Genomic DNA, 25,480 nt, shown 5'->3' with positions numbered 1-25,480 from the left:
CTTTGCTTGGCAGACTAACTCAGTAAAAACTATGGGTGGATTGTCGGATAAATGGGTGATGATATCTTGGAGGAGGCCTTCCCAGAACCTTCTACAGCAAAAATACTTCGAAGACACTGACTCTAGTGTATATCAGCTAAGTTGAAGGAATTCCACCTCATACTCAAACTCAAAATGGCCCCCCTACGTCAACTGTAAAAACTGATCTCTCAGATCGTCCATGTGAGCCTCTCCTATATAATTCTATATAAACTCTTCCAAGAAGTGATCCCAGGTAGGCCGCTCGGGCTCCATCGACATCGCAACTGCCTCCGACCAGTTTATTGCGTCACCTTTCAACAAGGAGGTGACACACTCAAGTATACCATCAGGAGTGAGGTGTAGCTGTCGAAGGGTCCTAAGAGTCTCTCTCAGCCACTGATCAGACACTACAGGATAATCATCTCCATATCCAAAAAAGTCTATGGTCTAGTACCTTCAAAGCCTCTCAACAATGGACTCTTATGGTGTTAAAACAAATGGGGTTGGTAGACCGGATGAGTAGGTGGGGTAGCTGGTGTTCTGGGTAGGGCTCTAGTTATGCGCCTCAGGGTGGAAGACATCTCTCTAAAGAAAGTGGCCTCCTCGACTCTCGCGTCCCTAGGCTCCTCAAACTCAGTATCATGGACAAACTAATCATCAAAATTACCCACGAGGGAAGCTCTAATCACGTGCCTACCCTCTTGACTATGACCAGGGACCTCATCCATGACAACTCTATGAAATTAAAACAATACGGGGAGTTATTATCACTACTTCAAAAGTAGAAGTACTCTTAACATCCCTAGAGGCATGTATATTCATAAACTTTTACAGACTCTAACCCACGGGCCCTAAGAACATCTAAACCTGACACTTTGATACTACTAAATGCAACACCCTAGATTGATATGACACACAATCAACCGATCTGAATGCCACACAGAACCACTGGAGAGGCTAACCAAAAATTTCTTTTATTTTTCAATCTGAAATGATCATTTGTAAATACTCATGCTAAAATAACTCAACCACAATTTAAATAAAATAGCTTACAACCAGGAGTTCCCAAAAATAATAATTTAATTTATACAGACCATCGTTTAAAATAACTTACGACTTGAATATAAAAATCAGGGTTTACAAATATATTTACCCTCTAAAGATGGACTTGAGACTTACTCCTCACTAGTATGATCTGGATTACTACTGGCAAAATAGTCCTCTGGCTGCTCCTCAACTAACCTGCATAATGAAACAAATTTCAAACGTTGAGCTAACTAGCCCAGTGCCACACTAACAACTAAGCCATACTAAAAGTGTTCATGTCATTCTCAAGCCAACTGATAATAATGAAATAGTGAGTATACTCGTATACTACACTCTTTACGCTATGACAGACATTATGGTGCGGCTGAGGGTTCTACATCTCGGAGTTCTCGCACCCCTCTAGTCTACCGATAATGATTTCTGGAATCTCTGCATCGATCAACACCCTCGACTAACCCACCCCTCGCGAGTGTCGGGCCTTGGCCCTAGTTAGTCATTTTAAAGTGCCTCGTGCCCTACCTAAGGATATCCGGACTGATTCTATGTTTCGACATCATAATCTTACTAAAGGAACTCAGGTGTCCTGTTTGTTTCCCGAGCATCAATCAAGGCTAGTTTAATGTCCCCTAATTTATCTCATTTCTAAAGGTAATTAAGCATTATTCTTGTTATCACTTAACGTTTTATTGGAAGTTTACCCAATTTGAAGCATACTATAAGTCCACGGCTATCCGTGTACCATTCTAGGCCTATTTGGCCCAATTCAGGCAGGGGTTTTGAAACCAGCCTCAGGGGTTTCAAAAACTCAGTAGTTTATCAACATTCTGGCCAGGGGGTTTCAAAACCTCCCCAAAAGGTTTCGAAACTTCTGTAAATTCTTACCTTCTAGACAAAAGGTTTCGAAACCAGCCAGAGATGGTTTTAAAACCTTTTCTGCAACTTGAAATTTTTACATGTTTAAACACTTCAAAACACTCACAAAACCATCTTAACATTTTCAATTGACCAGTATAAGTTTATACATGATAGAATGAATCATAAAGGGGCTTAAAAAAGTTAAATAACATCAAATGTTATAATCTACCATGGATGATCATACAAGCTTCCCAACTTAAATTTATGGCTTAAATGCATTCAAAAATCTCACAATTGGTATGAAAAGGTTGTAGATGTGTTACCTGGTTTCTTTGATTGTTGGAAACTCTCTCAAATCAACCAAGGGTCAACTTTTCTTTCCCTCTTGATTTTGAGCTCTCTCTCACCTCATTTATTAAACAAAAGTGAGAAAAGGGGGTTAATAAACCAACTAAGCTCTTGGATTAAAGCTAAGGGTTACTCTAGATAACATGGATATACTATAACTAAGCTTGGATTCATGGATTCCCTCAAATCTCCATAAAACCCAATTTTGAAAATAAATTCTAAAACTTGAAATATGGAGCTTAAAACAAAGCTTGAAAGATGTAGAGAAATATTCTTACCTTGGTTACAACAACTAAGCTTGAATCCTTAAAACTTTTCACTTAAGAGAGGAATAAGAAAAGATAAATGATGATAAAGAAGAAGAACATAAGTGTTTGGTGGGAAATGGGGAGTGGTTCACGTAAACAACATAAAATATGGGGAGTTTTCAGCCTTTGAAATAAGAAATGGGTAAATTACACTTTTGGTCCCCTACTTTCTATTTTAACCAAAACTCATCACCCTTCAAAAAAAATTTTAGGCCCAATTCAAGCCCATATTCAACTAAACTTGGTCCCTTGAGCTTCAATAATGGGTCTCGGGTTAACCCAAACTATTAACCCAGGTTTTAGGACGTTACAAAGTTTGAATCCTACCACCGTCACTCTTAGTGGGCAATCTGTAAATTCTTATGTAAATCTCAATTGGGTCTTAAGTATGCTTTGGCCCTGGAATAGGGGAGCCACCCTAACTTAAACTTTTTGTAACCAAAATAATAATAATAATTTAACGTGACAATATAATATAAAACGAAAAGATTGATGTCTCCAATATGAAAGTATCTTTTGAGTAAACTGGATTTGAGCTTTGAATCGTGGGGTTAGACCGATGACCCCAAATATATTAGGATAAATTATGTGTTTAGTACTTAAATTATCAAATTTAGTTTATTTTAGTGTTTAAACTTTTAATTTTTTTCAAAATCATACTCAATGTTTTATTTTTGTTTCGTTTTAGTACCTCGTCGTTAAAAAATTAGCATGTGATTTGCAAGTGGCGCCTTTTTTATGAGTAAATTGCATCATTCATCACTCAATTATCTTCTTACTCGTATTTTGGTCACTAATGTTTAAATTTTTTTTAATTTAATTAATTAACTTTCAAATTACTCTTAATTTAATCACTCTAACTTTTAAGTTCATTTTTTTTATTTTTAATTATATATTAATAAAATAATAATAATAAGTTATTAATAAAATAAATTAGCGTGATTAAAATAGGAATAATTCAAAAGTAGAGTGGTTAAATTGAATTTTGTTTAAATTTTAGTACCAAAATAGGAGTGAGAAGATAGTTGAATGTTGAATGATGTAATTTATCCATAAAAAATACAGTGTTGTTAAGTTTTTAATGGCAATATACTAAAATCAAACAAAAATTAAACGTTAAGTATGATTTTAAAATATTAAAAGTTTAGAAACTAAAACAGACCAAAACTAATAGTTTAAATAGTGTGTATAATTTATATAATATATTATAATGAGTCTTTGGACTTCAATTAAACTAGTTGCTATAGTTATTATTATTATTATTTGCAATCCAAGTACTACATGACATATATTACTCTTCAAGTTATGTGTATCCACTCACAAACTCCTCTTTAAATTTATTTTTTATGAAGACCAAACTTGTCAAGATTCCTTCCCCTGCCAAAACCCCAATTTAGTACATATTTGTTCCAAAAAATATTATTAAGAAAAATTTCTCAACATCAAGATTTAATTATTGTTATGCAGTAGAGTTTATGATCTAAATTTTATATTAGGAAAGACTTTTTTATAATATTGAACTTTTTTTCTTGACAATCTTTGTTATATTAAACTTGTTTACATTAGGTTATAATAAATTTAATATGTCCGTAGTTTTTCTTTTCTAAACTTCTACATGAATCTTAATATTTTCATTTTCCATCTTGTTTGTTTTACTTATTATTTTCGATTATTATAATATCATATGCAACAATGGGACATACATGGATGATTTTCTCATATTTATAATCAATCAAACGAATTTTTAACATGAAAACTAACATTTTATTTAATGCAGTCATTGTATAAATTTATACATGATGGTGCATGCATATATAACAATAACAATCCAAATCTTTTTTATTCATCTTCTCCATAATCTTGACTGTTATAAGGAGCAAAAGCTTCCAACAACCAAGTGTTCTTCCTCCAAGACTTGCACCCCATCTCTTCACAAATCTCATCACAGTGATTAATACTAAAAGTCGAAATGCAATGCCTCTTGTAGAACCGGGTCATCTTCTTCATGATCTCCATTTCTTCCCCGGCCTGTTCCAGCATCTTCTCGATGCTCGGAAGTTCGAACGGTTCATCAGCCAGCCTTGACAGCGATTTGCACCTCAGCTCCACCGTGTGAAGATTCGAAACGCTCTCAACGTACCCCCACGAACGCCATGTTCGGGATCAACGGTTGGATCGTGCCCCTATATAACGGCACGATCCCAGACGAGTCTACCACGAGGCTCAAGAAAGGCTGCGGCAGTAGATACTGGATCTTTTTCTTGCCGTCGAAGCCGGTGGCGAGTAGCACGACATCGGCTTCGAGCTTGGTGTTGTCTTTGAATTCGTGTCCTTTGGTCCAAAACCACCACCTGGTTGTGTTTTTGAACATGATTTTGCCCTTGTCGGCCTCTGGGAAGAAATTGTCGGGTAGGATGACCATTTGGCATGATGCATAATCTTCTTCGAATGGATGATCGGGTTTCAGGCCATACTTCACTAGTGGAAGCTTCCATACCAAATACGACTCTATGAACTTCGAAATTGCTTTTCTCTTCATTAAAAAGAAGCCAAGCCAAGTAATTAATTGCATGAAAAAAAATAACTGTCAAATTTAGTTTTGGTCCCTCTACTATGCTCAAATTTAAGATTTAGTCTTTGTATTTCAATTTAAGAAACATAAAAACTTTATTTTACCGGAATATTTAACGTGTTAGCTATTTGAACTAACTAATTATGTTTAAAAGGAGTAACTTGAGATAAAAAAAATAAAGTAGAGGGACTAAAATCTCAAGTTTGAGCATAATATAGGGACCAAAAAAGCTGCAGCAATGTGGAAACCCGGAAATAGAAGTGAAATCGAAGTAGTACCAGAGGAGACAAAAGAGGGCAAAGCAAATTCCTGAGAAGCCCTTGGTTTGGTCTGTGATAGAGAAACTGAGAAGACCTTGTTGAATAAAACATGGAAAAGGGCAAACCCCAAATCCAGTAACATGGAACAGTCCAATGTAAAGTCATTATCACCATTGTGCAAGGTTGACCATCTGATCCTGTTTTTTAAAAAAACAAAAAACAGCAGAACCAAAACACTTTAAGATACAATGTTTAGCATGCATTTTATGACTATTTACGAAGTTAAGCTTAATTAAGCAGCTAGTTTTGGAAAGAAGGAGAAGACGACAATGGTTTGGTCAGTAGATAGCTGTTGTTAGTTTCCTGTGTAAGAATATAAGCATGTTGTCGTAACCGGTTTTCGTCCGGGCACGAAAAATTTATTACTTGGCGGGAAAAATGATATGAATAAATGGTTTTGAAAATAATTTGGGAGTCGCCATCGGCCTTTTGGGTCAGGTAGGTCGAATACCTAAAAATTATCTTTTAACAGAGTTTTTAAGAAAACATCAGTTAAAAGACGAACTGATCTGCGTTTATAACCAAAAATTCGTTCTTTTTAATAATAAAAAGGGATTCGTGGTCGGTTACGTTTGGGGAAGGATTAGCACCCCTACAACGCCCAAAATTGGTACTTTTTAATTATAAATTGTCTCTATTATTAAAATTTTTTTAAAAATTCAAAAATATATTTAATTTATAATTCTATTATTTCAAAATTATATAAAAATATTTATTTATTTAAAAATATCAGAAAAGAACTTCTAGGTGCCTTAAGACAGCTCTTTTCTTTGATATTGATAAATGTTAATTTAAATTAAATAATATTTTAAAAAATTAATTATTAAATTTTAAAATACCAGAATAGGACATCCAGTTGTATTAAGATTGTCCTTTTCTTCGATATTGAAAAATAAATTTTGAAATAATTTATTTGAAATAAATATTTATTTTATTATATATTTATTTATGACTATATAATAAAAATATATAAACAAATAAAATTAAAATAAAAATACAATTGGAGCTATATATTTAAAAGCAATAAAATAAATGAAAACATTTAAAATAAATGACTAAATTATAGTAAAATTAAAATTAAAAACCTAATTCATAATTACTCAAAAATTACAGGGATTAAATATGCTATTTTCTTATTTAATAATTTAGTGACTAAAATAAACTTATCTAAAATTCGAATATAAGATTAAAATAAATTAAAAATATAAACTAGGGATTAAAATATTATTTATTAGAGTTAAGGGACTAAATATATTATTTATCCTAAATATTTAAACATACAGGCTAGGACTAAAATGAAATAAAATAAAATTACGAGACGAAATTAAAACGTATAAGAATTGATTTTAGTGACAAAAATAGAAATTTACAAATCTAGGATGACTACGCGAGAGGTTTGACCCGTGCGCGAAATTACAGATATACCCCTGCCCAAAATGGCGTCGTTTGGGAGGGGTATATAAGACCAAATGGCTGGCCCGTAGGGCCAGCATCCCTCATTTCCTCTCTGCTTCGTCTCTCTCTAACCGAGAGAGTTTATAAAACTCTCTCGCCTCTCTCTAACCGAGAGAGTTTCCGGCAGTCGCCGGACACCGTACTCCGGTGTCGGTCTCCACAGCCGGCCACCACACGCGGTGACCGGATTTTTCCTAAATACCCCAAATAACCTCCTAAACCCTATTAGGCCGAATCCGGCGTTAGTTTCCCCTAAAAAACTCCCGATCGGAGTAGATCTGAAGAAATACCTTCGGGTATTTCAAATAGTTTGGTCGGCCTGTAGCGTCTTCGATCACCGGTGGCTTCCTTGGTAAGCTTTCCTTTCTTTCTTGGTTTCTGTTTTGGTCTGGTTGTTGGTTGCTGTTTGTATCTCTCTCTTTTTTGTTCTCTCTTCGTCTGTTTTTCTGTTGTTCTCCGTTGCTCTCTGTGGCTGTCCTTTCTTTCTTGCAGGTGGGGTGGCTTTTATAGCCACCACCGAGGCTCTCGTTGGACCGGTTCCAGAGATGAAAGGCCCGGTGAGTCACCATAGCTATGGTGGTGACTCACCATAGGGCTCAACGTGGGTAGCTTCGTGACGTTCTGGAGTGTCGGCAGCAGCTGTTGGACCACCTGGACTCATCGGAGGCGGCTGGAAACATCTAGAAACGGCTGGTTGCTAGGGTTAAAAACCCTAGGGTTTTCCATCTGGAACCCTTTTGGGCCGTTGGATCTTGCCAGATCCAACGGCTGATGATGTTGACGGCGGCTGGGGGCTAGGGTTTGAAAACCCTAGCTGAAACCCTAAATCAGTTTAGGGTTTCCATTTGGGTATGGGTCGGTTCTGGTTGGGCCTGGTATTTGGGCTTGTAAATGGGCTTCCAGTTTTGTAATTATTTATTAAATAATAATAATATATAATATTAATAATAATAATAAATAATAATAATAATTATTATTATTATTATAATAATAATAATTATTATTATTATAATAATAATAATACTAATACTAATAATAATACTAATAATAATAATTTTAAATGAAAACATCATGCACTGAAGGAATTACAGATGACCCGAAGGTTTTTGAAAACATTAAAAAGCTCCCGAAGGCTTTTTGGAAACATCATGCACTGAAGGACTTACAGATGACCCGAAGGTTTTTGAAAACATCAAAAAGCTCCCGAAGGCTTTTTGGAAACATCATGCACTGAAGGGCTTACAGATGACCCGAATGTTTTTGAAAACATCAAAAAGCTCTCGAAGGCTTTTTGGAAACATCATGCATTGGAGGACTTACAGATGACCCGAAGGCTTTGAAAACATCAAAAAGCTCCCGAAGGCTTTTTGGAAACATCATGCACTGAAGGACTTACAGATGACCCGAAGGCTTTGAAAACATCAAAAAGCTCCCGAAGGCTTTTTGGAAACATCATGCACTGAAGGACTTACAGATGACCCGAAGGCTTTGAAAACATCAAAAAGCTCCCGAAGGCTTTTTGGAAACATCATGCACTGAAGGACTTACAGATGACCCGAAGGCTTTGAAAACATCAAAAGCTCCCGAAGGCTTTTTGGAAACATCATGCACTGAAGGACTTACAGATGACCCGAAGGATTTGAAAACATCAAAAAGCTCCCGAAGGCTTTTTGGAAACATCATGCACTGAAGGACTTACAGATGACCCGAAGGCTTTGAAAACATCAAAAAGCTCCCGAAGGCTTTTTGGAAACATCATGCATTGGAGGACTTACAGATGACCCGAAGGCTTTGAAAACATCAAAAAGCTCCCGAAGGCTTTTTGGAAACATCATGCACTGAAGGACTTACAGATGACCCGAAGGCTTTGAAAACATCAAAAAGCTCCCGAAGGCTTTTTGGAAACATCATGCACTGAAGGACTTACAGATGACCCGAAGGATTTGAAAACATCAAAAAGCTCCCGAAGGCTTTTTGGAAACATCATGCACTGAAGGACTTACAGATGACCCGAAGGCTTTGAAAACATCAAAAAGCTCCCGAAGGCTTTTTGGAAACATCATGCACTGAAGGACTTACAGATGACCCGAAGGATTTGAAAACATCAAAAAGCTCCCGAAGGCTTTTGGAAACATCATGCACTGAAGGACTTACAGATGACCCGAAGGCTTTGAAAACATCAAAAAGCTCCCGAAGGCTTTTTGGAAACATCATGCACTGAAGGACTTACAGATGACCCGAAGGATTTAAAAACATCAAAAAGCTCCCGAAGGCTTTTTGGAAACATCATGCACTGAAGGACTTACAGATGACCCGAAGGCTTTGAAAACATCAAAAAGCTCCCGAAGGCTTTTTGGAAACATCATGCACTGAAGGACTTATAGATGTGAGAAATAGTTTACTAAGTAAGAAACTATGTAAATTGTTTTCTTACTATTCAACAATTTCATTTTAAGAAAAGATTGAATGAGAAACTATGGAAATCGTTTTCTCATTATTTTTCAAAATAACATGTTGATTGGGTAACATGCCTCAATCTCAAAATAATGCTCCTTTTTGTGGATTACGTCCATCTATTCTTCAGATGTTTGCGTGATTCCTGTATTTACGGTTTTGAATACCTTCTTCTTGTAAGGTATTTCTTACCATGAATCTTTTTGTTCTTCCGAATATCTGTAAAACTTCATGTTTGAATGCATTCAGATGTATCAATGTAATGCATTGTCTATTGTGCAAATGATGTTCTTATGAATGCATGAATGTTGATGCAATCTTCATTTGGCTTCAAAGTGGTGAACTTGGTCTTCCTTCACTTCATCATTTAATGCCAGGATTACCTCTAGATTTCAGTGTAGAAACTTATACTATCAAGCTTGCATTCATGCAGAATCATCTGATCAACTTGTATCTTTGCTGTCTTCTTTGCTTCATGAAAGTCTTAGAAGAAATGTTTCACTTGTGGAACTCTTGTCGTAGTCAAAATTATGACCCTGATGCCCCATTTTGTCTTGGATAAAACCAACTTTATTTGCTTGGACTTGTGTGTAAATCCCATAAAGCTTTCATCTTTAAAAAGAGAATCTATCATCTTTGAAGAGTGTAGATGTAGATATGCCTGACTCAGCAGGGATTAATTAGGAGAGTAGAGTATGTTCTTATTTAACTCTTGAAACACATCATAAGGAAGATTTATTCCAATTCATTTCATGTCTCCACATATAATCAGATCTCGAATAAGGCAACTTGGACCATATAATGTCGAGATGCTTAACAACAACTTGTAGTTCAACCATAGTTGGCTCCACTAGTTTCTTATTGTTAAAATTTCTGCTTCCCTTCTGTGGAAAGAAATCTTCATTATATCTTGGGGTTGAAGAAGACAGATTTCATCTTGGATCAATAAATGGAAACCATATGATTGCAACATTGGTTCAACACCATAATCACTGGTTCGTAAAACATTTGACAATACATTCATCTTTTTCTGTGGCTTCTGCTCAGATGTTCATAAAACATTTGACAACACATTCATTCTTTACTGTGGCTTCTGCTCAGATGTTCGTAAAACATTTGACAACACATTCATCCTTTACTGTGGCTTCTGCTCAGATGTTCGTAAAACATTTGACAACACATTCATCCTTTCCTGTGGTTTCTGTTCAGATGTTCGTAATTATTGAAGTTCTTTGCCTAGTGTTCAAAGCTTTTGAATGATGTCACAAGACCATTTGAGAACAAAAACTCAGTGGGGATTCAAGTGTAATGTTGGTATGACCAAAAAGTTGGTCAAATTCACAAGATATGCTAGTGTCGAATTGAATAGGAGACACTAAATGATCTTGATATCATCTCGGGCAAAGACAAATGTGATACTGATCACATTTTCTTCTATAATGATCTTTGTAGGAAATAGCAACACATCAACTGTAGGATCAATGTACAGAAAGATATCCGTGGAATTTTTGCAATTGCTGAGTAAACATTTATCCAACATCATGATCATAATGTAATTGCCTGATGAACGAAGCAATTATGTATAGTCAGCTCGACTGTCACTGTTTCACCATTTTCATTCTTCATATATTTCTATCTCATTGGAAATATTTGTTCAAGTCAATGATCTTTACACTGGATATTGTGGGCCTTCAGCATGCTCCAACATTGGCTAATACAAATGTTCAAAATGCATCAACAGTTCTGATTCTGATTGAAATGGGTTTTCAGCATGCCCCAGCATTTTGCTGATAAATATTCAGAATATTTCAACATTTTTGATTCTGTTTGAAAAGGGTTTTCAGCATGCCCCAATATTTGCTTCTTGTTAATCTCAGTCTTCAAAATATCCCACATGGATCTGTCTGAAGTGAGCTTTAAAATGCCCCAATATTTGCTGATACAGATGTTAAAAGTGTGTTCAACATTACTTCTTGTTGATATGAGCCTCCAAGAATGCCCAAATATTCATATTGCTGTGAGCCTTCAAAATGCCCCAATATTCTATTTCTGGTTGAAATGGGCCCTCAAGATGTCCCTCTAGATTTATCTTATTCACTCTCAATCTCTGTTTGACTGGAATGTCATGATCCCCACGAGGTCCAATTTTGACAATGAATTGTTGTAGGTACTTGTAGCTTTATTCGTGCCCCAAATCTATTTATCTTGAATACTCTCATTCTGGTGTCACTAAACAGTAGTGTTATCAAGTAACTGAAATTCTCTTCATGTTATCACAAACTTAAGAAGTATTCAATCATTCTAACAGAAACGTCTGAGATATGTGTCTTCTGAATGAGGTGACCATTTTCTGTATCTGGAGGGATTTAGTCAGACAGTGCAGTAAACATAGCTTGGTAATCCGTTCCAAGCTGACACAGTGGCTTATCATCTTTCAGTGAAGGCCATATCTGAAATATACTTTTCTGTGGGAGAGAAACCAATTTATGCAAACAATAATCTGATGCAATGGCAAGACTACATATACAATGGTACAAGCTCATCAAAAATCTGCACCCATGCAACATGTTGATTCTGATAACAACTCATCTGATTATGAAGCGATCTTTCAGGATGATTTCACAGATATTGATAGTTCTTCTGATATCGAGGAAATCCTGAATTCTGATTCTGATGAGGAGAGTAAACTGTTATACTTGACAAAAATGGGATTCTCAGAGGCTGAAGCTTCAATAACCATGGAGAGATGTGGTTCAGATTCATCAATTACAGAATTGACAGATTTTATATGTGCTGATCAAATGGCTAAGGTTACTGACGCACTTCTTATGGTAGAAGATAGGAAGCCATTATGTAATGATCCCAATTACAAACAAAGGCGAAACTTGGGCTATGATTTGTGGAAAAAGAAGAAGCAGAGGAAGCTTGAAAAGAAACTTCTTAATGAAGATGATCATGCAGTTCATCTTTCAATTCCAATAATCGGTTCTGGGGTTCCTACCAAACCAGATCATATAACTCAAAGAACACTTCCAGAAGATGCTATTGAGTCTCCTTATTTCTACTATGAGCAAATTCATCTTCCAAATTTAATGATTGGTTTTGTCAAACCAGATCAGATAACTCAAAGAACACTTCCAGAAGATGCTATTGGCAAATTCATCTTCTAGTTAATGTTTGGACTAGGATATCACAATGCTTATTCGATGTAGAGCCAGAATTCGTAGATTCGAAACATTTCCATGCTACTACATTGAAAAGGGCTATATTCATAATTCTGCCAATTAAGAACAGATTTTCTCTTATTCTGCTTCCTCCATGTGCTGATGCTTTTCCATTGACAAAGAAATGATTGTCTTCCTGGAATCCAAGAACAAATTTGAACTGTCTATAAACATGTACAGGAAGTGCCAAATTGACAGAAAGGATCTGTAAGGCTCTTGAAGCTTATGACAATGAGCCACCTTCAAGTGTCCAGAAGTATGTTCTTGATGAGTGCTGAAAATGGAATCTAGTATGGGTTGGAAGGAATAAAGTTGCTCCACTTGAACCTAATGAGGTGGAAATGCTTCTAGGTTTCCTTAAAAACCATATACAAGGATCTGTATAGAGATATGTTCTCTGGTGATATCAATGTCCTGTCTCTTTTTTTCTTCTGGGATCAATAATGCAGAGGCTGTCTTCTACTGTCTTAGCATATTTTTGAAAACATATGTGCAAGAACTGAATGGTATCGGTTGGAGCAATTGATGAGTAGATTTGTCGAATTCGACCTTGTTGTTGGTGACATCTAATGTAACAACCTTACTTATATAAAAGGCTTATAAGGATAGATTCTGTTCCAATGTCTTGTTCTGTGCCCTAAGTCCTCAAATTCAAATTCAGCAATCTTCTGAAGGACATAATGGATATCATCATGACAAAGAAAATGATCAGTATAGAAGAAGTAGCAATAATGTATCAAGACTTGAGCCAGCATCATAGTATAACCAGAGTGCATGTAGTGACTTGTTCCTGGCTTTATGATGTAATCTTCTAGAGAACATGAATTGATGGTTTGGGAAAATAATATGTCTGGTGATGCTTATCGCCCTCAGCATGAGATAATCTTTCTTGATGAGTTGATAATAATGTCATAGGGGAGTGTCACAAGTTCAATTATCCAGACTTTCTGGCTTCTTGGACCACTTGCCTTCAGAAATGTGAAGTGCTTCATTATTCTGGCCTCGTTCATTCTTTTTCTACTACAGAGGTAGAATAAACAACAATTGCTTCAAGGACCTTTCTCATTTGAGACTGTCCTGTTTGAAAATGTTTTTTCCTCCTTTGTTTATTGAAGAATGAAAGACCTTTACAAAGTATTGCCCTTCTTAGGTTCACAATATAATCGAAACATAAACAATGAGTTTAGTGAATATCAAATAAATCAACTACACTTTTAAATCATTCAAAAATCATAATCTTATGGCAAGTGTCAAAATTATTGACTGATTTGAGGTGTAGGTTGATTTTGGTAAAGTAGGTTCTTTCAAGTTGGTTCAGTATGTCGCTTCGGCTTACACCAACTTGAAGAAATGGTTGTTATGTTCATCTTGTAGAGATGCTTCTCATTTCCAGAATCTCAGGAACGTTTTTGAGATGTGCGGTGCTTCAATTAAGAGCTTAAGATCGTCTCTTATGTCGTTGTTGCACCATTCAATATTCGAGCCGCCTTTTCAGGTTTTCAACTCGAATCCTCCTTTGGTTCTAAGATGTTATTTAAAAATTTATATCTTGAACCCTCCTTTTATCAGTTTTCATATCATGCATTAAAGATTTTAAAAAACCAATTTTTGCAAATAAAAATCAATCTTGAAGAAGCAGAATGAATTCTGATGATATTCTCTTTTAATTAGAAATCTATGTATAATTAAAATGGACTTTTCAGGTACGTAACGTAGGCCATGGCTTATGGTTACGAAAGAAAGGGATAAAAAGGCCCAAAATAAGTGTTTAAGGGTAATCAAACCAAGGATCAATTCATTCTAATGCCATCAATCTTGCCTTGCTTAACTTGGATCTGCTTTGTTGGGGATTTTTCCATCATTTGGATCCCTCTAAACTGTCAAATTTTGGATTCATTTCCATTTTCTCATATCTTCAGCATTTCTTGCTTTTGTTTGTACTTGATCAACCTTGTAACTTGAGGCTCAATAATCCACCCATCTTGATTCAATTTTTTTCTTTTTTCCTTTTTTTTTGTTTTGTTTTGTTTTTTTTTCCTTCTTTCTTTGCTGGATGAGTATAATACTTCAATTGCTTTGATCACCTCTTTTTCCTTTTTCATTTTGGAGGTTTTCCATTATTCTTGATTGGATTGATCTTCAAGCACTCTGTATTTGACATACTTTGTAGTTCAAAACTTTCTTGACTTCATGGAAACTTATCTTCGAAAAAAAATGTATTGACAATCTTTATTCTTGTGAGCTAATATCTTTTACCTTGCCCCCCAATGTAGAGGGTGATCCTTGGTTAGGGTTGAATTAGAAGAAACATTATTCAGGCTCAAATGGGGATAACAAAGGATATATATATATATATATTAAAGGATAAATGAAATAATGCCGTTCATCATCTCATACACATAAACCTTTGTAAAAAGAGGTATCCACAGGGGGATGAATATTCAAGATTAACTTTATTTACATGAAAAATGTAATTAATGCATGATATATTTATTTCAATCAATCACTTTCCCCTTCTTCTTTGAGTAAGCCCTAATCACTCGAAATTATCATCAATGAGTTTGTCCTTGATGCCTCATCTCGGCTCTTCTTGCAGTAAAATTCACGAATAGTTGAAAGTTTGGTTCTTTCGAGGTCTTTTGGTTTATGATGGTTTTGTATTTGGAAGGACAAATGTGTGAATTTTGAAGTCATGTATATGGTGGAATGTAGTATCATCAATCAACTATACCCGAAAAGGTAAACATCTGGAGTAGGTGTAAAAACAGGTGGAGACATTTCTTCAGAATCTTTGTAGTGTCAGGATTTAGTTTTGGTAAGGGTCGAGTAATTGGTGTTGGATGGGATATGGAAGATATAATTTTATCATTTGCCAATAGATCTATAACTCTTGCAAATTTAAAAGAATATTTAATCTACTTGATACTCAATAATCTCAAGATTAAAACTTGATTCTTTGCTCATAACCATAAAAGCAACACAATTTATTTTTTTTCACAAAAGGCAGAGAAAGGAACAAAAAACAAGTTCAAACAAGATGCTGAAAATAGAAAGGTACTACAGTGGTACATAACACTTCCACTTGTTCATGCATCATCACTCCTTTAATGTCAGTTGTGTAATAAGATCAGAGTCATTGTCTTCATTTGCCTCCCATTTCTTGATCATTTTTTGTGTCAAGACTCTTTTGTCAACAAGCATCTCTATTTCTTTTAACAGTTGCCTACAATTGCCCGTGGAATGCCCAAATACTCCAAAATGAAAATCACAAACACTACTTTGATCATAGCTATGAGCAGAAGGGTTTGGTGACATTTTCATTGGTCTTGGTGTGATGTACTGACCTTTAACCAAATGAGGATACAAGTCTGAAATGGAAGTTTGGAACACTTCCAAAGTTTTTCCTGATCGCATGACTTTATTTGGTCGATCCGAACAGTTACTTGCTCTTTTTCTTTTGTAATTACGAGGACTCTGGATGCAACATTCATTCACATGATCAGCTTTTGCTTTTTGATCCATCGGGCTCTTGGATATGACTTTTGAGTTTTCTTCATTGATTATATTCTCAATTAAATCTCCACTTGTCACAAGATTCTCGAATTCCTTTGTCGGATTTGCCTGCATCAACTCGCGGAAAGGAGCAGGAAGGGAATCACGAAACATACGTGATATCTCTTCTTCTATCATGGGAGGTTGAACTTGTGCTGCCACTCCTCTCCATATTAGGGCATATTCTTGAAATCTTTCATTGGTTTTCTTCTTTACTCTTCGAAGATCCATACGTGTTGGAGCTAAGCCTTTAATATACCGATATTGTCTCAAAAATGCATCAGCTAGATCTACCCATCTCTTGATCTGTTCTTGGGTCAACTGATTGTACCAGACAACTGTTGGGCCAACAAGACTATCATGGAAAGAGTGAATTAACAGGTCATCAGAATTTAAATATCCTCCCATTTTTCTGTAAAACATTCTCAAATGGATTAAGGGACAACTGGTGCCATCATATTTCTCAAAATCAGGCATTTTGAATTCATGGGGAATAATCAAATCTTGAACTAAACTAAGCTCTCTTGCTTCTAATTCTTTGTGGTAGACACTAACATCTTTCATGTTTCTGATTGCTTTCTCTGTCCTCTTGACTTTCTCCTCATATTGTGAATAATTAATGAAGCTATTCTTTGGGTTTGAGTGGGATGCCTCAGGGTATGTTATCTTTCTCGGCTCTTCAATCTGATAGCACGATTTCTCTATAGCAGTTGTATCTTCTTTATCAGATTCCATTCCCTGGATAATTTGATCTGATCCATCTGGTACTGAATCTGAAACTTCTTTCCTTGTATCCCGAGGTAACCCTGTCAATGGTTCTGGCCAATGGTCTTGTAGTCCCTCATAAGATTGCTCCATTGTTTTCATGATGATGGTACAGTAAAATAAATGAATGATCTTGGTTTTTACTGTTACAGAAACCTTTCATGAATTATTTATATGTTTTTATAATTAAAGTACATGACAGTACTTAAATAAAAATGTGAAAAATGCATAAATGGAAAAATAAGAATGCAAAATGTGCAATTCAAAGATATAAAAAGTAAAAATACAAAATGAAAATGCACAGATACAAAATGTAAATGCATGTATGAAAAGGTGTTACTTAAGAGTGATCATCTTAGAACAGATTTCATTGAACACAAAAGCTTCAGTACATCAAACAAAACTTTTACATGTAGGGGACAACCTTTAATCCTAACTTCAACAAAACTTTACATATAGGGAATAACTTTCCCATTTTCTTCTCTAAAACCAAGTTAGATTATCAGCTTATGGACCATATTGCTTGTCTGGACTGCAGCTTCTTCCATGACATTCTGGTGTTCTTTCCTCTCCTATGTCATCGGAGTTGCTCATTTTCCCTTGTGAGAGAACATTTGTGTTCAAAAAGTTTTTGGACAGGATCTTTATGTATGTTGCAATTTTTTTCAGTTTGGTGACCCCTGCTATCCACTCTTCTGGGGTGTTCCCTATGCCAGTATTTTGAAAGGCTTGACTGACCTTCTGGAAATCTTCATGTATGGTTTTCATTTTGGTGCTCAATTTATCGTTTTCAATCTTTAAATTATGTATTTGAGCTTCAAACCTCAGCAAATCTTCTTCTCTCTGGGCGCCCCTACTGATACTCTTACCTTTGAATACTTTTGGTATTAATCTAGCAGGACCTTTGGTTATCAAACTAGGTCGATCATCTACCATAAATTGTAAGGTTCCATGATCCAAAAGACTTTGGACTCGACGTTTAAAGGCAAGACAATTCTCGATGGTATGTCCTTGAGCTCTGGCATGATATTCACAATGAACGTTGATATCATACCAATTTGGATATGGAGATTGGAATGGTTTTATGTAATATGGAGCTATTTCTCGTACTTCAAGTAACTTTTCATACAAATCTTTATATGATATAGGTATAGCATCAACATGAGAACCACCTTTTGTCTTGGATTGAACTTGAGTTTTAGACATCGGAAGCAGACCAACCTTTGATGATTTTTTATTACATGATTTCTTTTCTTGTCTGGGAGATTGTACAGTCATCACCATTTCTTTGGTATCTCCAGATAATTTGTGAATACGAATAATGACTGTCTGTAATTTCTCAAATTGGTTAAGAATCGAAATCTCTTGCGTATCTGAAACTGCAGAGTTAAGTTTATTGAGCTCTCTCTCTTTCTGTGCTGGAATCTCTTTTCCTTTGGCCAAAACAGATATTTTATCCACCATCTTGGTCATCTGCTCTCTTATTTCTCGTATCTCCTTTTGCTCTTCAATGGTCATACGATCTTTGGGTGCATAGCTCTTCTTTATCTTCAGAGTTCCCTCAGGATGTCTTTTCTTGGCCGCGTCATATTTTGTTTGACCATAGAACTTTTTGTCCATTTATGATTTCTTTCTAATTTGATGAACAGTCTTTTCAGTTAACACCTTTTGGTCATGATCATGCAATGCAAACAAAAGAAAATAATTTAAACAAATTAGAGCAAAAATAACATACATGGGAAAATAAGAAAAAATAAAATGGTTAATACCAACTAATTGAAAGAAAAATTTATTTATCATGGTATATAATAAATCCTAACCTCATGCTTTCTAGTTCCATGCTTTGTTTGGAAAAATTAACCTAACCGCATGATTTCTAGTTCGCATGCATTTATTCAGGGAGAAAAAATAATAATAAATTAAATAAATTAAAAGCTAGAGCTTATTTCTCCTTGGTGTACACCTATGAATAGAGGTTCAGTACTGTCTTAGATTAGGTGAATTTCTAGGGTTTATTATATGCAGAGTTTCAGTTCTAGGAGTAAAGGTACTCGAATTGTCCTTGTTGATGCCCCCTTGGGCTGTCAACCCTCAATCCTAGTCCATTACAGACTTAAACGGATCGAGTTCAATTCGAGGGGACACATTTCTCTATACCTGTCACGGAGAATAAATTCTCACGAAGACATAGAGCATATGAACCCCGAAAGTTACTTGCTAGGTCTGACACAGAGAATAAATTCTCACGAAGACGTCGCTTTCACTCCCACTTAAAAGGAACAAACTCAATTATAGAGCTTTATGTTATGCAATGCAAGTGTTGTGTGTGAGGAGAAATATTCAAACCTCTAACAGATAAATAAAATAATTAATACCTGAATAAAAACAATATTAATATAAAAATAATAAATAATAAAAATTTTAAAAAAAAGAATTAAAAATTAAATAAATGAATTTTTCATTTCTAATTAATAGAGACAATTTATAATTGATTTTAAAGTTTGACAATTCCCCAGCGGAGTCGCCAAGCTGTCGTAACCGGTTTTCGTCCGGGCACGAAAAATTTATTACTTGGCGGGAAAAATGATATGAATAAATGGTTTTGAAAATAATTTGGGAGTCGCCATCGGCCTTTTGGGTCAGGTAGGTCGAATACCTAAAAATTATCTTTTAACAGAGTTTTTAAGAAAACATCAGTTAAAAGACGAACTGATCTGCATTTATAACCAAAAATTCGTTCTTTTTAATAATAAAAAGGGATTCGTGGTCGGTTACGTTTGGGGAAGGATTAGCACCCCTACAACGCCCAAAATTAGTACTTTTTAATTATAAATTGTCTCTATTATTAAAATTTTTTTAAAAATTCAAAAATATATTTAATTTATAATTCTATTATTTCAAAATTATATAAAAATATTTATTTATTTAAAAATATCAGAAAAGAACTTCTAGGTGCCTTAAGACAGCTCTTTTCTTTGATATTGATAAATGTTAATTTAAATTAAATAATATTTTAAAAAATTAATTATTAAATTTTAAAATACCAGAATAGGACATCCAGTTGTATTAAGACTGTCCTTTTCTTCGATATTGAAAAATAAATTTTGAAATAATTTATTTGAAATAAATATTTATTTATTATATATATATTTATGACTATATAATAAAAATATATAAACAAATAAAATAAAAATAAAAATACAATTGGAGCTATATATTTAAAAGCAATAAAATAAATGAAAACATTTAAAATAAATGACTAAATTATAGTAAAATTAAAATTAAAAACCTAATTCATAATTACTCAAAATTACAGGGATTAAATATGCTATTTTCTTATTTAATAATTTAGTGACTAAAATAAACTTATCTAAAATTCGAATATAAGATTAAAATAAATTAAAAATATAAACTAGGGATTAAAATATTATTTATTAGAGTTAAGGGACTAAATATATTATTTATCCTAAATATTTAAACATACAGGCTAGGACTAAAATGAAATAAAATAAAATTACGAGACGAAATTAAAACGTATAAGAATTGATTTTAGTGACAAAAATAGAAATTTACAAATCTAGGATGACTACGCGAGAGGTTTGACCCGTGCGCGAAATTACAGATATACCCTGCCCAAAACGGCGTCGTTTGGGAGGGGTATATAAGACCAAATGGCTGGCCCGTAGGGCCAGCATCCCTCATTTCCTCTCTGCTTCGTCTCTCTCTAACCGAGAGAGTTTATAAAACTCTCTCGCCTCTCTCTAACCGAGAGAGTTTCCGGCAGTCGCCGGACACCGTACTCCGGTGTCGGTCTCCACCGCCGGCCACCACACGCGGTGGCCGGATTTTTCCTAAATACCCCAAATAACCTCCTAAACCCTATTAGGCCGAATTCGGCGTTAGTTTCCCCTAAAAAACTCCCGATCGGAGTAGATCTGAAGAAATACCTTCGGGTATTTCAAATAGTTTGGTCGGCCTGTAGCGTCTTCGATCACGGTGGCTTCCTTGGTAAGCTTTCCTTTCTTTCTTGGTTTCTGTTTTGGTCTGGTTGTTGGTTGCTGTTTGTATCTCTCTTTTTTGTTCTCTCTTCGTCTGTTTTTCTGTTGTTCTCCGTTGCTCTCTGTGGCTGTCCTTTCTTTCTTGCAGGTGGGGTGGCTTTTATAGCCACCACCGAGGCTCTCGTTGGACCGGTTCCAGAGATGAAAGGCCCGGTGAGTCACCATAGCTATGGTGGTGACTCACCATAGGGCTCAACGTGGGTAGCTTCGTGACGTTCTGGAGTGTCGGCAGCAGCTGTTGGACCACCTGGACTCATCGGAGGCGGCTGGAAACATCTAGAAACGGCTGGCTGCTAGGGTTAAAAACCCTAGGGTTTTCCATCTGGAACCCTTTTGGGCCGTTGGATCTTGCCAGATCCAACGGCTGATGATGTTGACGGCGGCTGGGGGCTAGGGTTTAAAAACCCTAGCTGAAACCCTAAATCAGTTTAGGGTTTCCATTTGGGTATGAGTCGGTTCTGGTTGGGCCTGGTATTTGGGCTTGTAAATGGGCTTCCAGTTTTGTAATTATTTATTAAATAATAATAATATATAATATTAATAATAATAATAATAATAAATAATAATAATAATAATAATTATAATAATAATAATACTAATACTAATAATAATACTAATAATAATAATTTTAATAATAATAATTTTAAATGAAAAAAATTGATGTCTACACATGTAAGAAACACTTAAGTCATCAGTTGACATTTTATTGTTCTTTCTTTTTGTTGACCACGTGCGTTTTATGATTAAGCATGCATGCAAATGTGTATGTATATGTATATGTGTACGTGTGTATATGCGTATACCTTGGTTTGCTTCAGCACATTAAGTAGCCAAATCAATGGCGGATTTCTTATAGCCAACGACGGAGACTTTCTTGCCTTTCAACAACTCTCCAGCGGCTTCTTTATCCAACTTGGAATACCCGATGGTGTGCATAACTTTGCCGCCGTAAATGTCTCGGCCTTTGTTCGGAGAGAAGGCTGGCGTTCTCGGTATGTCCCCGTATTTGCCTATGCAAACTACAAGTAATTCGAATTCATACCACTACCTGCAGGGACAGAAATAGGTATGATTTTATGTTAAAAAAAACTTATAAAATTTTAAAATACGAAAATTAATTATTACTAATAAAAATACGATAAAAATATCTAATTTCGTGGATTCCTTAGCAAACTAAATATGTGCAAATCAAATTAGTGACATGTTTTAAAGCACAACCTCAACAGTTTTCGATGGATAAGTTTCCACAGTGACTTCCAGGTGGCCACTCAAAAAAGGTCCAAACTCTCTGGGACCATCCAAATTCGTCGTTTGTCCGTCGTGGACGTATCGGATCTCGACGACTTTCGAACAGAACCTCATGTACTTCAACACATCAAAGTGCGTAGCGGAACCGTGCAAGTACTCAAGGACCTCGAGATATGAAGGGTGTGAGAAAGGGGCCATCAATGCTATGTTGTTCATGAAGAAGAGATGAGCAGCAAGTATTCAGTAAATAAAATATAACATTTGTATATTAATTGTGTAAAAGAACTATATGGAATAAAAGACTTCTGCTGTTTATATACAGCTTCTAATGTCTACTACAAGCCTAACAGACTTCATAACTGATACTAACAACCCTAACTGCCACTAACAACTTAAAGAAGCTCCTAACTACTTTACTAACAACACCATGCTTACATTGTTGCTGACTCATCATGCTAACATTCCCTTTACTTCTTCTTCTTATGCTCTTTTGAACTTGAATATCCTTGAACTCCAATCTTCTCTCGAAAAACTTAAAAAGTTTCTTTAGCCAATGGTTTAGTAAAACCATCAGCCACTTGATGCGCTTCTTGAATCGGAAGTGTCGATGCCTCCTTCCGTTCGACTTGAATCGGAAGTGCCGATGCTTCCTTCCGTTCGACTTGAATAGGAAGTGCCGATGCTTCCTTCCGTTCGACTTGAATCGGAAGTGCCGATGCTTCCTTCCGTTCGACTTGAATTGGAAGTGCTGATGCCTCATTCTGTTCGACTTGAATCGGAAGTACCGATGCCTCCTTCCGTTCGACTTGAATCGGAAGTGTCGATGCCTCCTTCCGTTCCGATTCGACTTGAATCGGAAGTGCCGATGATTTCTTCCGTTCAACTTGAGAGAGAGCAGAGCTAGGAGTAATCCCGAGTTCCGAAAGCTTATTATGAGATTCTGTGTAATCTTGGAAGTATGCATCCTCGTCCTTGGCATAGAGCTCTACATATTTGCGGAATTCAGGGTCATCTAACAAAGCCCTGTCTGTTGGAAGTTTCAAAAGTCCTTCTGATTCCTCTTTTAGCAGCTCCACAAAGTAAGACTTATCGAACTTCAGAGGTTCATTGATGCAAGGACCATCAAAACCTGATCTATCTGGATGAGCCCTTCCCAGAGTGTGACCCCCAGATAATGATACAATATCCTTGTCAGATAGACTCATTCGATAGAAGATATCCCTCAGATGAGGTGTTCCATAGGCAAACTAGGAAGCCGGATCCAAGCTATGAGTTTTTTGAAACTATCATCAACAGGATTCAAATTCGGTGACCATTGTCGAACGACTCATTCGATAGAAGATGTCCCTCAGATGAGGTGCACCTCTTTTAGCTTTTGGAAGTCGCCCTTCCTTGGGGAAAATGTTTGAATCTTTTCTTCCAGGTACAAAGCCAATAGTAGAACCTTCAGTGACTTCAACACCAACAAGCTGGTATAGGTCTGCATATGTGATCTTAGGATGTTTAGCCTTCACTCCCTCGCAAAAATCAAGAGCAATTTTCATGCCGTTATTGGCGCCATGAGTGTACTCTTCCTCATTCCTTATGAATCCATTCGGACCACCGGTCTTAGTGCTCACATCGTACGACCCAGCATCGTGCCATGCTAAGCGAAGCATGATAGGAGCACAGTTCTTCAAGGCGATGAGAGCGCGGAGGTCTCGACGAGCTTTGTCGATCTCCTTGAGGTACTCGGTGTCAACTAATGGAAACGCCATTGAAATGCTTTCTAGTTCGCTTCGATCAACGCTGGAGAGTCATTCTTGAGAACAACACCGATCAGGTCATTCAACAAATAGGTTATGCGTAGCAATGGAAGAAAAACTCACGAACATAAAACAAAGCAATCTCAAAGATAATCCAACACAATTGGAATCAAAGAATGCACAAATCAATTAGAAAGATGTTATCAGGAGCCAAGAGAAAGCAAAGAGCATTGCAAACACGCAACGGAGGTAATGACGCCAGGATCTTTGGCGAATGATACCATGTGAGAAAGGGGCCATCAATGCTATGTTGTTCATGAAGAAGAGATGAGCAGCAAGTATTCAGTAAATAAAGTATAACATTTGTATATTAATTGTGTAAAAGAACTATATATGGAATACAAGACTTCTGCTGTTTATATATAACTTCTAATGTCTACTACAAGCCTAACATACTTCACTACTGATACTAACAACCCTAACTTCCACTAACAGCTTCAAGAAGCTCCTAACTACTTTACTAACAACACCATGGTTACATTGTTGCTGACTCATCATGCTAACAAAGGGAAACTCGAATTGTCCCTTTTGGGCCAGGGATAGTCGGAGAACTCAAAATCGCACCAAGGGGTTTGGAGCATAGTGGAAGCGAATGAACAATGTTTCCAAACGCCGCCTATTGAATCAGTGGCCTCGAGGACGATGGGATTTTGGCGGGAGAGCTGTTTAGCAGTAGCTATGCCGCTGATACCAGCACCGATAATCCCAACTCTCGATGATTTTCGGTACCCAATTTGCTCACAAGCAATGTTGGTGTAGCTATGAATGAATGTATGCAACAAATTAAAACAGGCTGAGTCAACTCGCTCTTAGAGATTGTCTTAGTGTGCCGAAGCTCAGAGTCTAGCTTATTATTTATAAGGGACAACATGGGAGTAGAGATTATGGGATTTCCTTGTAAGTTCGTACGTTTAATTATTTAATCCAAAATTGTTAGGTTTAATAGTAGTCAAACTTTTCCCATCTCTTCGTTACAAGTTATGGGAGAAACATCCATGATTTGTTTAGGTTCACCACCACTATATGACATATTAATCGATTAGTTTAGATCATATCTTATAGACATTTATTACGAGGATAATCGTTTTAACTCAATTTTCTTATTCATGATGTTTGAATTCAAATTATCCACCTTTATTAATAGTAGTGACCTTATCACTTCAACTATAGTTATATCAACTAGTTTGTGAATTAGTTTGTATCACAGAAATTTCATATAATGTTGTAGTTAATGTTTGAAATAAATTTTTAACATAATTATATAACTTAATTTATTTTGAGCCTTATTATTATTATTCTTAGTTTTCTTATCTTATTTTTAATTTAATCTTTAATTAATTATATAGTTATAACTCCTTATCAATTCTTTTAATTCTAGAAAAAATCCATAATGCAAATGGGAGGAAACGAATGGTCGCGAGGATATAAATGGTCGAGCAAGGAGGCAG

The 25,480-nt window shown here is 35.8% G+C and overlaps 1 pseudogene; it reads right to left on the bottom strand.

The window, feature by feature from the left end:
• Positions 1-4,418: 4,418 nt before the first annotated feature.
• Positions 4,419-25,140, bottom strand: LOC120147842 (annotated as a pseudogene).
• Positions 25,141-25,480: the final 340 nt, after the last annotated feature.

Source organism: Hibiscus syriacus, unplaced genomic scaffold (genome assembly GCF_006381635.1).
Source record: "Hibiscus syriacus cultivar Baekdansim isolate YM2019G1 unplaced genomic scaffold, ASM638163v2 tig00110944_pilon, whole genome shotgun sequence".
Lineage (NCBI taxonomy): Eukaryota > Viridiplantae > Streptophyta > Magnoliopsida > Malvales > Malvaceae > Hibiscus > Hibiscus syriacus.
Note: the sequence above shows the minus strand (reverse complement) of the source record. Positions and strands in the feature narration are given on the sequence as shown.